At 41.0% G+C, this 12,473-nt stretch overlaps 1 long non-coding RNA gene across 1 annotated transcript in view; it reads right to left on the bottom strand.

The window, feature by feature from the left end:
- Window positions 1–470: 470 nt before the first annotated feature.
- LOC309631807 overlaps window positions 471–12,473 on the bottom strand; it is a 39,323-nt gene continuing 27,320 nt past the window's right edge. Inside the window, exon 3 of the long non-coding RNA XR_014246566.1 lies at window positions 471–4,041. This is a non-coding gene — a long non-coding RNA (uncharacterized lncRNA). The remainder of the gene's footprint in view (window positions 4,042–12,473) is intronic.

Below are 12,473 nucleotides of genomic sequence, written 5' to 3'. Positions count from 1 at the left end.
GTACTTCTCTGGAGATCTGTGTTCATTTTTCAATGGATGTTTATTGGATTTCCAACTCCATCACAGGTATATGATGGAATAAGGTTAGTAAATTGTAACCACTGAAACCTACCATGCATTTCCATATGATTATGAGTTTCATTCTAAGCTAGCCTGGGAGCTTCCTGGCGGTCCAGTGTTTAGAACTTGGTGCTTTCACTGCCGAGGGCCCGGGTCCAATCCCTGTTCAGGGAACTAAGATCCCACAAGCTGTGTGGCGCAGCCAAAAAAAATTCTAAGTTAGCCAAAGGTGTAGATTGCTTGTGCATGGGAAATCCTGCTCATTGAATTAGTATATTTCTTTGAAAAGAATTCATTTTCTCTGAGTTAATCATTTTTTATATGATCCAAATCATCTACCCTTTTTTCAAAAATATGACCCCTTTCCCCCTCACTATTATGTTATAATTCATGCACGATTTCTCTTGAGGTACAATATAGTCTAATTTTCTTTATTATTCAATTTGGATCCTGTTAAGTGAGACAGGCACTCACTGACAAGAAGGAGCATTTAAATTTTGGCAAATAAGTTCATTTGTATTCAGAAAGCTTTGCACCCCTCATATTTAATAAACCTTTCCATTACAGAGTAAAGAAATCCTGCAAAATAGTCAAACAGATTAGCAATGGGGCCACCAAGAGAGTACATTCAACCCTGATTCAGAGATGTCTCAGTTTATCTGTTTTCTGTCAATCATTAAGAAAGGTGAAATATACAGTTATGTACAAGGAGACAGAACTCCTAATTCTTTCATCCTAGCTGAAGCAAAAGAATTTTAATTGCTTGAAAAAATTAGATTTTCGTTTCCTCTCAAGAAGGACAGAGAAAACAAATGTAAATTGCCTTAGAGTCAACGGCTGGAGCTACAAGACTTTGGAGTAGGCAAATAAGAGATAGTCCATCGTTTGTATTTTTTCTTCATAATGGCCAATATCCAGATATTTGGAAATATGAGACATTTGACAAAATATTCCCTTTTCTGCTACAGCTCCTCCAGCATGTAAAAAAAAAAATTTTTCCCTTTTCATTAGAATATGTAGAGTTGTATAGATTTACTGATACCACTTCTGCTTAATGAGAGTAACACTGCACTAAGATATTTGAATATGCTGTCAATTATTCCAGGGTTGATTTTCCATTTATGTGAGTTATCAGGCCCTTTGTTTCTCTTGTACGTCCTATCAGCCATCTGATGTTGTGAACCTTACACTGTTTTTAGTATATTTACAAGAGGTAAAGTAAGAACAAGGAGAAGAGATGAAGCATTAATCAATCCATTTAGTAATGCAGTACCGCTGCAAAAAAAAATGAAAGCAATAGAGAAAATTAAAGCTCTTGGCCGCAGAGAGGTATAGGCATTAACTGGAGGTGTCAGTACATTCCTTGACCTCAAATGGGAGGCAAAATTGAGAGTCAAGAGTAATTAATTCCAGCGTTTAAGCCAGACATTGAAGTCCCTAAAACTATTTCCCAAGATAAAAGTCTCAAATAAAACAGTTTATGTCAGCAATTCTGAATATGAAATTCCATTGATTTATTTTTCCATAAAATATTTTCTGCACTTAGAGATAACTGTCAAATAGAGTTGCTAATGATGGAAGAAAGATAAAGAGAAGTCACTTACATAGGATTCACAATGAGGTAAGAATATATAACAATATCTTTTTGTCTGATTAGTGTTTTCCCTTTCCTTTTTAAAGAGGCCACCAGCCATAGTGAATATATGAAACACAGTATACAAGAAAGATGTCTATTTATTGAGAGAGATTTTTTTTAAGTTTAGGAACTAGTCACCTAGAGTCTCCCCACCTGAGCAAAGATGGGTTGCAGAGGATGGGGTAGACAGTGACCATCATTGTATAGTGGATTATCTCAGATTTATTCCAAGAAGTGAAAAGTCATCTCTTCCTTTTATCTGGACATAGATCTTTTCATGGTGACCCTGGGCTGAAATAATTACCTGGATGTGTATCTCAGGGCACCTCAAAATTGCTTGAGCAGAATGAGGCACCTGCCTGTAGCCGGTTACCCACTAGCACACTCCCCTGGAACATCATCAAAAGGAAAGCCAGCAGATGAAAGGAAGGAGGGTATTGTCCCCTCTCCTGTGAAAGCTTCTGGAGTGTGGGAATATGTCAGATTTACCTTGTATCTCCAAACCTAGCCCACACCCAGTACAAAGCATGTGGTGTATGCTCCATAGAAATGTGATGAAGGAAAGGAGAGGGAGAAAGGCAGGGAGAGAAGAAAGGATGAAAAAAGGAATAATGCCTCTGTGAGCTCTACAGGGTATGTTTCTAGAACCTTCTCAACTCCAAAGGGGAGAGAGAGACTCATTGTATCCTACAAGGTTGATAAAAACCCCTCCAAAAAATAACAGTCAAATGACTATTGCAGATCTATTTGACCTAACAGATTAGGAACAGTTGAATTAGAAACTAGACAGTTGTCCTATAGTCCAGGGCCTGATGTTAACATTTTTAGAGCTGGAAGGGATCTTGAAGTCATTCAAGATACCTCCAAGTGGAATGTAATGTGATTTGACCATAGTCACATAGCTTGATAGTCTTAGAATAAAGACTAAAACCTGGGTCTCAAAGTTTCCAGCCCAGCATGTCTCACACTGCAGTTTTCCTACATAGGACAGAAGCAATTGCTGGTTCTATCCCTTCATATTTCCTGACCCAAGTCACTTAATATCTCCCCTTCCAGAAATCCTACTAATCCTAAACCCTTCCCTTGACACCATGGGACTTAAGCTTGCTAGGGAAACAGTTCACACTGGTTCACCGAGCATTTATAGAATGCAGACTTATAATTCTTGTAAAAGCTTGGTCACTAGGCATGATTAAGGCAAGAGAAAGTACTCTATTAATTGGAATCCTGGACTTGAGAATATCTTTGTGGCCACTTGTTTGCTGTAGCCACTGCTCTTCACACTCAAGAGAAAGTAGAATATAAGTTCCATAAGGGTAGGAACCATGTCTATCTTGGTCTTAAGTCTCCACAGTGTCCACTAGGTACTTAACTATCTATTAAATTATTGAACACGACCACAAGTTCTATATTTCATGATTCCAAGAATGTTCCTTGATGTCCTCATTTGCAAATAATTGACAGTACCACCCTTCAGCGAAATATTTTTGAAAATCTCAATTCCACTTGGTCTCCATCTAGTTAACACAGGATCTGATCACCCAGCCCACAAGAGTTCAAGCTCCATTTGACTTGATCTGCTCTGTTAGCTAACAACCCTTACCTCCGAGTAAATGAAGGCACATTAAGGGCTAACATTCTAGAACTGGAAGAGAGACAATCTATGACTATGTCTTCATTTACAAGCCCTGGAGTGCAGAATGGAGATGTGTACGCTAATAAATTGGTGTCTCCTTCAAACCACTGCTTGCAGGATCTTTACTAGAGGACAGGCTGAGCTGTGTGTGGAGAAGAATTGAGCAGGAGGACCACTGGGGTAGTCTGCCTACCCTCCATGGTCACAAACAATCCAGCTGGGGCACCCAATTTATATATCCCAGTAGGAAAAACAGGATCCCTGCAGTAAACCATCCCCATGCTCCTCTATATTCTGATTACTACCTACTTTCCACCACCAAGAAACTTCAAACCATTTCTTCCAGCCCCACACAGAGTTCTCCCTAAAAGAACAGCTGGTATTATTTTCCTCTCCCTATATTTCCATAGATGTGTTAGCACACTGTGGACATTTTAGTGCCCTTATGGGTTAGTCCTCCAAGCAGTTGTCCAGCTGGTCTGTCTTTAATTTGACCCTGATGGCAGCCATTACTTGAAATGAAGAAGGCAATCTAGTTAGAAACTGCAGTTGATGTTCCTCTTCTCTCAGGCGGTAGATAGCCCATCCATAAGGTCTTCTTAATGGTGGTGTCCAGGGGCCAGGGTTCAAGAAGCTCAGAAGCAGCAGTGGGAAGCAATATGGGAAAAGGCCATGCTCCTCCAAAGGAGTGGGTTTTCTGTCTCAGCAACTGTAAAATTATAAATGAAAGATTGAAAAGTTAAGCCACTGCTCAAGTGAGGATCTTGGTAAATACATGGCTTAAACAAAACCCGTTGATGGATTCATTGCCATCTAAATGAAGTCTGGTTTTTCAGACAATGGGGCAGAGACTACAGGAACACACAAAGTATGCCTAAGGATTCTCTGTTCCTTCGTTTATTTTGCTAAACCAAAGAAAGAGGAAAAATTATAATTGCTATTAAATACAAGTGAATCCGCATGTAGAAAGGATGTAGAATGAGTGGGCTAGGGAGAGACAAACTGGGGGAAAAGGAGAGAGCCCACAGAATCCAAAACCAGCCACTGTTTCTTCACAGTGTTTCACAGGGCTCACCTGAATGGAGTTTGATTTTGTGGCCTGAGTGAGAGTTGAATAAAGAATAGTATTTGGGGATAAATTTGGATTTAAGATCCCATGAAAAGTGAGAAGTACAGTGACCCAAGCTTTACCCAATTCCTGGGCAGCCAAAATGATTGATTTCCAGTATAATTAACAAAATAAGAGTGATAAGAACCTCACCCGAAGATGGTCTAGGTGAAGCATCACTAGTTTAGGGCATCTCTGCCCAAAGCATCACAGGAGATGTACTGTCGCACCACTGCCAAGGTCTAGGCAAAACCACCAAATCAACGACTATCTTTGGCTGCCATCCCCTCCCTTGCTGTGCCACTGTGTCCCCTACCTCAGGCTCCAGGAACCCAAGTGCATGTGCTATTACCCATCCACTCAAATTTCTTTAATACCACAAATACTAGTTAAACAGGAAGTCTTCCAATGGCTAGATTTGAGTATTTCATACTAGAGTATTAACAATTGGTGGCTTTAACATTCCCATGGGATATTTTCAATTTAAAAATGGGCTTATATACATGAAACTCTTAATTACTGGAATATGGGAAGAAGAGAGAGGAGAGGATGAGCAGGGAAAGGGGTAGGGCTTGTCATGCTTCTTGTTTAATCTCACCACCATTCCACACCAACCTCCAGCCTCCAAACAGTGGGCTTCAGCAACTTTGCCTCCAGTGACACTGAACAGCGGCTAACTCCAGACTGAGATAGCAGGTCTGTCCTCAGAGCACATGAAGAAAAGGATCCTTTAGAGCTGACATCCAAGCCTTTAGAGAAGCCTCCTACAGATACCAATGATCATGTCTGCATTCTAGATGTCTCTCCTGGTCCAAATCCCTCATTTTACAAAGATGCACACTGAAAGGTGAGTGGCATACCCAGTGTCACACAGGGACCAACTAAATGGTAGTGCCAACACTAAGCCTAGATCTCCCAAATTCTAGTCCACTGCCCTGCCCAAGTAAATCCCCGTGAGCACAACCCACTGTTTTAGCCCCAGACACAGGCGGGAGGATCAGGTTCTTCAAACTCTACAGCAGTATTTGGGTAGTGTCTGAGTAGTAATTTCCCCTTCCTGGACAACAATCTGGTTCAGTGGGTCTGGGGGAGGCATAAGAATGTTAACAGGTCCCCTGGGGGATTCTGATCCGTGAGGTATAGGAACCACCCCTGTGCTTCTGTTGTTACTCCTCTACCTATCAGCACCAAGCATATGGCTGGAAGGTCCCCCTGAGGGTCTGTTCTGGGGACATCCTCTGGAGCCCAGAGATCAAAGGGCTGTTGACCATTGGGGCACAAGTCAGAGCCCTGAAGACAAACCCCAGCCTTGAAATCTCAAAGAAAGAATGCTTAGAATGTGCCAGAAAGGTCTCCTCTTAGGCCCTGTTGACCTTAATGACTTTGTGGCCAGCAATAATCCAGCCATACCCTCAAGGTTCCTGTATGACCAATCTTCTAAAATGTGCTGAGCCCCTACTTTGTGTATCATTGTGCAGCAGGTCTGAGAGGCACAAAGAAAAGGAAGATCAACATACATACTTAAGAAGAGCATCAACAATACAGAGCAGTATCATTGAAATGGAACACAGTAACACAGCTCAGTGTCATACAAGCATGTTCCACGTAGTCCAATGACTTCCAAACCCACTGCCTAGCGGAAGCATGTGGCAGTTCCTAAACCTCCATCCTGGAGATTCTGATTCAGCGAGCCTGAGGAAAAGCCCAGAATTTGCATTTTGAACCAACTCCCAGGTGAATTCACAGATGGGCATTTGAGACCCTTATATTGTTTTTGAGGGCTGACTGTGAAGAATCCAAAGGAATCTAGCTTAGTTGCTCTTTATAGTCACAGTTTACAGCTCCTCAACATTCCTAGCCTACTCAAATTGGCCCCTAGATGCATGTTTGGTTTTATTCCTCTTAGGTCAGTCTTGGCCTATGCTATCTTCCTACTTCTTACTTCCTGCTTAGGGCTTCCTTTATCTTCCCAGTAGGAATTTGTTTTCTGGAAAAGGGTACAGCTTTATTCTTTAGGGAAACACACAGGCAAAAGCCAATGTACACAGCCATATATTGTATGATTCTATTTACATGAAACATCTAGAATAGGCAAATCCCTAGAGATAGAAATCATATTAGTGCTTGCCAAGGGCTGGGGGGTAAGTTTGAGGGATGACAGCTAACGGATACAGGGTTTCTTGGGGGGATGATGAAAACATTCTAGAATTAGATAGTTGTGATGATTGCACAACTTTGTGAATATATCAGAAACCACTGGATTATATATTTTAAGAGGGTGATTTTTATGGTATATGAATTATATCTCAATTATTGAAAAGCTCATGTAAAAGTATGGGCCCCACGTATCACATACAGGTGGATCACCTGGCTCCCTGGCTCCTTAACAACTATCAAGTGATATCTCCAGGGAAACAAAGGCAAAATTTTGCCAGGGTAGCTGATGACAATAACAGCTACCATTTACTGCATACTTACTATGTGGCAGACACCATAATACATAGTACATAGTTATCTTAGATGATATATCAGAACCAAAGATGTGGATACTATTATTATACTGTTATTGTTAACATTTTACAGATGATAAAATGGCACAGTGGGGTTAAAGTGGGGTTAAAGAACTTGACTAGGCCCATAGCTAATAAGTGGCAAAATTGAGTGCTAGGGAGGTGTGGTTAAACAGGCACCAAAAGACTCTGCCCAAAACCATGTCCCTCATGGATCTGACATTCCCACCATTAGATTTGGGGAAAATAGAATAATAATAAAAATAATAGTAATAGTGATAACAATGTAGTGAAGATTTATTGAATGCTTTCCATGTTCCAATCCCTCTACTAAATTCTCTACATAGATTATCTCATATAATCTTCATAAAAACTCTGTGAGGTACACGCTAATGTTATCCCCAATTTGCAGAGGTGAAAGTAAGGCAGAGGATGCTAAAGTAACCTGCCCAAAACCACACAGCTAGTAAGTGATGGAGGCAGGATTTGAACACAGACCCTTAGTGCTAAGTCACTTTGTCAGAGATCCAAACTTAGATTCCTACGGGGTCTAAGGATGAAAGAGTGAAGTGGGCCCCATATGTTTCTTGAAATGCAAAACAATATCTACCCATCTTTTATTTATCTATCAGTAAGTCTGTAGATATAGAGATGTGGTACAATTCTCTCTTAATACTGTTAATACTTAATATTCTCAATACTTAAGACAGAAAAAAGCACAAGAGCAGTAATAAATGGCAAATGACACTTTGCCTCAATGTTGGGGACACAAAAGGAAGTGACAGAAACAGTGGCAAATTGGAGAAAGAACACACTTCATCTAAAGGGGCAGCCACCATTCAACTCGAACTCTTTGTTGCCAGGTGTGTATATGGTGCAGTACTGCCCTATTTTCTGAGAGAAGCCAGAAAAACAGAGTTTTACATGAAATCTTTTGGTTTTAAAAAAATGGCAAAGAATTCCGCAGACTATATTTGTCCTGTAGCAGTCCACTCTAAACCTCCAAATAAGGTAAATGACCTCCTCCAGCAATTCTTTGTGACTGGAATTTAGGATCGAGGGTAAAAAAGTGACAGGATGAGTCTAGAATGATGAAGAGGGGCCATGTATGAAAACTCCTGATGCACACCTGGGGAAGGTAAATCTCATTCTACAGGCTAGGGAAAGCAGAAGCTGTGCGGTTTTGTTTTGTTTTGTTTTGTTTTCTGTTTCAGAAGAGAAAGGGACCAAATCAGAAAGACATTTTTGAGATCCATGTGAAGAACAGAATAGCTGGGAAAGATAGCTGAGGCAGTGAGACCAGTTGTCAGCCCCAAACCGAGGCGGTGGCAATGAAAGCAAGAGAATGGACTTAAATCAACTAAGCGAAGAACTTCCTTAATAAATGATAGATCTGCTTGTATCAAAAGAGAGTATACGTACACTCAATCACATAGCTATAGCATCACTCGATAAAGAAAAGACCATCTGGGCTTCCCTGGTGGCGCAGTGGTTGAGAATCTGCCTGCTAATGCAGGGGACACGGGTTCGAGCCCTGGTCTGGGAGGATCCCACATGCCGCGGAGCAGCTAGGCCCGTGAGCCACAATTGCTGAGCCTGCGCATCTGGAGCCTGTGCTCCGCAACAAGAGAGGCCACAATAGTGAGAGGCCAGCGCACCGCGATGAAGAGTGGCCCCCGCTTGCCACAACTAGAGAAAGCCCTTGCACAGAAACGAAGACCCAACACAGCCAAAAAAAAAAAAAAAAAAAAAAAAAAAGACAGCCCTCTCCACATGGCTTTCTTTAAAAAAGAAAAGACCATCATCATGAAGAGGGAGACAGCAAACATGAGGAAGAGAGCCATGGGAGAAATAAGAGGGGTTTCAGGATACAAACTTGTTTGAGGCTGGGTTTGGCATGTAAAAAGGAAATAAAATGTACTTGGCTAGGGAGGAGACAGCTTGAAAACTGCCTAGGAAAACAAAAAGTGAATGAAAAAAATAAAAACACATATAAGGAGGTCATATATTAAGAAATTAAGAAGATATATAGGGAACCAGCAGGGAAAAAAATAATCAGGCAATGAAGATCGGTGAAGGTCCCTAAAGTCCATATTTAATGCCGATGATAGATATCAGGGAAGGCATTTTAAAAAGATGCTATAATAAAGGCAGCAAGGAGATTGCTTTAACAGAGACAGAATTCAAGAATAGAGACCACAATAGAGGTATTTATAAGGAATGGAAGAAAAAGAGGGCCAAAATATGGAAAAGGATTTTAGTTATTGGAGATCAATGGGAAAAGAAGAATTTTAGAGATGTCAGAAAGGAAAATATGACAGGATTTTGGAATATTCTCAGAGTGAAAATAAGGTCTGTTCTGTAAAAAATACAAAGTTCTCTCTCCACAAGTGCTTAAGAAGCAGCCCAGAGGATGGCCAAAGATAACACCAAAGCTGCATTCCAAGGGCTTGAGGGGGAGAATGCAGTTACCAGAAAGTTCTAAAAGGGAAAGGAGTGAAAATTTTCATCTTTACCAAGCTTGCTTTTCATTGGTTATAACATGGCCCAGACCGGAATAAAGTGTTCAACAGAACCAGCTCCTTCAGAGGTAACCTTGTGATAGGCCAGAACATTCTGGGAGAACTGCAGCTGTCACAAAGGCAGAATTTTTAAAAGGAGGAGCCTTCACCATATACATGGTCCAGGGATAAAAAGGACCAACAACAACAGTAACAAAAGATCCTATTTAAAAGCATAAAGTTGTACATTAAAGGGGAAGAAATACCAGGAGAGAGGAAAGAGCAGCAGAAAGGGACATTACTGAAGTGTGTGTCATATAATACCTGGCAGCTTATGTACAGTATTTAAGTCCCATGTCAGACAGTCAAAGTTACTCCATTTTGCAGGAGAAAGTGTAAAATAAACTATGTAAAATAGTTACTTGCTAAAAATCACATAGACAGTAAGTTTTAGAGCCAAGTCTTGTTGGATTCTCAAGCTTATGCATTCTCCACTGTACCATACTGTTTGACTATGGGCCATCTGCCACCCACATTACTGCAAAAGCCTTCCCAACTGGTAAAGCTCACCCTCTCCATCCTGCATCCAATATGTATCCAAGCCAGAGCAATCATCCAAAAACAAATTTCGTTGTGGCACTGCCCTACTCAAATCCCTTCAATAAATTCCCTTTGATTTTCAACGGAGTCCAAACTACTTAGCATTCCCTACAAGGTCCCTCAGGATCTGGCCCTGCTCACCTCCCCAGCCTCATCTCAAGCTCCTCTCATTGCAGGTGACAATTCAATGACTCTGAATATATTTAAGTCCCTGGAATGCACCATGGATCATTCTCGCCTCCAGGCCTTTGCACGTTGTCCCTAATGCCTGGAGCACTCTTCTCCCTGACCTCCTGACCCCTCCTTTTAGGTAGTCTAGGTAACAGTAGTACTCGTTTCTCACAAAACTTAACACATTTTATTGGAATTATCTGTATCTGTTCTGAGATCCCTACACCTCCTCTACTGTGAGCTAGTTACAGGAGGAAAGATCCTGTTTCTATCTCTTTCACTCTTGAATCCACAACACCTAGCACATGCACTGGTGTATCTGTTGCTAAACACATATGTTTTGAAATGGATAATAATTTGATGAGGCAAGGGCCATCACAAGTTACTAAGTGAAGCTATATCAGTGGAAGCCAAACCCATAACTGACCCCAAAACCCCTACTCTTGACATTTGCAATTTACTGTCCATTGCTGAAGATTCTTACACATTCCAAAAATTTCACCGATATTTTTTAGATATGTGATGTATATGCTTCCTGTGCTCAGAGCTATAAGTAATTCCAAGGACAAGGCTCACTTCTTGCCCTAAACAAGCTTACAGTAGTTTAGTGGAGGAGCTTTCATTTTGCCAACATGTTGCAACTCACATTCTCTTTAAATCCTTTCAAGACTGAGCTGAGAAGGGATCCTTGACAGTTTATCAAGAATTTGGTAATTGCCAATTGACTCCTACAGGTCCACGAGGGGCTTAAGGGCTGAGGCTCATCATTATCATTCCAGTGGTTAGATAGGGCCTGATATATAATAACAGGTTTAAAAATCACCGAATGAGTGAAAGAATAAACAAATGAATGAATGAACAATCAAATCAGTCAAGTCTTGGAATAAAGCTTTGGAAACTGGGTCACAGTCTTAGCAGGAGTTCTCCTCCATCTCTAAACAGATAAATGAGTTGGTGACAAGTCCCCTAAGGAAGAACCAGCCCCTTAGACATACATACATACTGGCCAGCCTGCAGAGCCAGTGGAGCACGGGGGCAGGGCAAAAGAGGAGCAGGGTAGGATTTTAAATGATTCTCTTCTGTGTCCTCAGGTTTAGAGGGGAGACGCTGTGGGGCAGACACACCCATGTAGAGTATTGAGATGGCTTCACCCAGCCCTCTACGACCCCAAACCTGCTCCCTGAGGCACACCGTAGAGGTAGGTCAAGAAATAAATAGGTAGATAGATCAATGTAGTGTTCAGGACACATTTTCACTACCTAGAAATAAAACACTTCGGTGGCATATTATTTTAAAGTATATTAATAATTACCAACATGAATATTCAGTTGAAACAGATATTTGCTAGTTTCTGTACCTTTCAAAATCAGAACCAAAAATCCGAACAGAAACAGCTATCTAAACAGTATCCTTTTTACACACACACACACACACACACACACACACACACACACCTGAAATTTTCCTCCCTGCTGCCAACTTGTTAGTTATTTGAATAAACATTATTTCTGCCACTCGTTTTAGCACCAAATAGTACCTTGTAGTCAGTTAAAAAACCTTTATCAAAGTTAGAGTGTGGTATTATTTTGACAGCAGACAGTCCTTTGCTTTTGTGTGGAATCACTGTGTTGCCTGAATTTTGCTTTTGTGCAGACAATCAGCAGGTCATTAGCAAACCATACAAATTGCCCTGGACTCAGGATGGAACCCCGGGGACCTGAAGCCGTAATTGAGAGAAGATATGGTGTTGCTGACAGTTACCTCTGATGGCAGTTTAAAAAGTATGATTGCAACCACATGACAGCTTAATACAGCAGATCTCTGAGCTGTTCACATGGCAAATTCTGATTAATGGTATCAATAATCATTATGAATTTTTAAGTTTTGGTGGAGCACTCCATTACCTCCTACTAGTAGAGGACAAGACTAACAAGCTCTTTTATGAAATTACCATGTTTATCATTATTTTACTGCCTCTGGTTTTACATATTGGTGAACATGGTATGACCTATAGTTTATTCAAATGGGGGGCGGGCAGGAGTCCTGCTGCATATTTAGAAGGTTCATGAAGAAACTTTTGCATAAGAAAGTGAGAGTGAGATAAACTGAAATTCAGTTTATGAGCCAGAATTTGCCACTTTTACACGTGCACATATGTGTGTGTGTGTGTGTGTGTGTGCACGCACACACACACACAGGATAAGGTCTATTTCACTACTTCCACATCTGGCAATGATGTGGGCATAGTGAA

This window comes from Balaenoptera borealis (genome assembly GCF_965194805.1).
Source record: "Balaenoptera borealis genome assembly, chromosome: 7".
NCBI classification, from domain to species: domain Eukaryota; kingdom Metazoa; phylum Chordata; class Mammalia; order Artiodactyla; family Balaenopteridae; genus Balaenoptera; species Balaenoptera borealis.
Note: the sequence above shows the minus strand (reverse complement) of the source record. Positions and strands in the feature narration are given on the sequence as shown.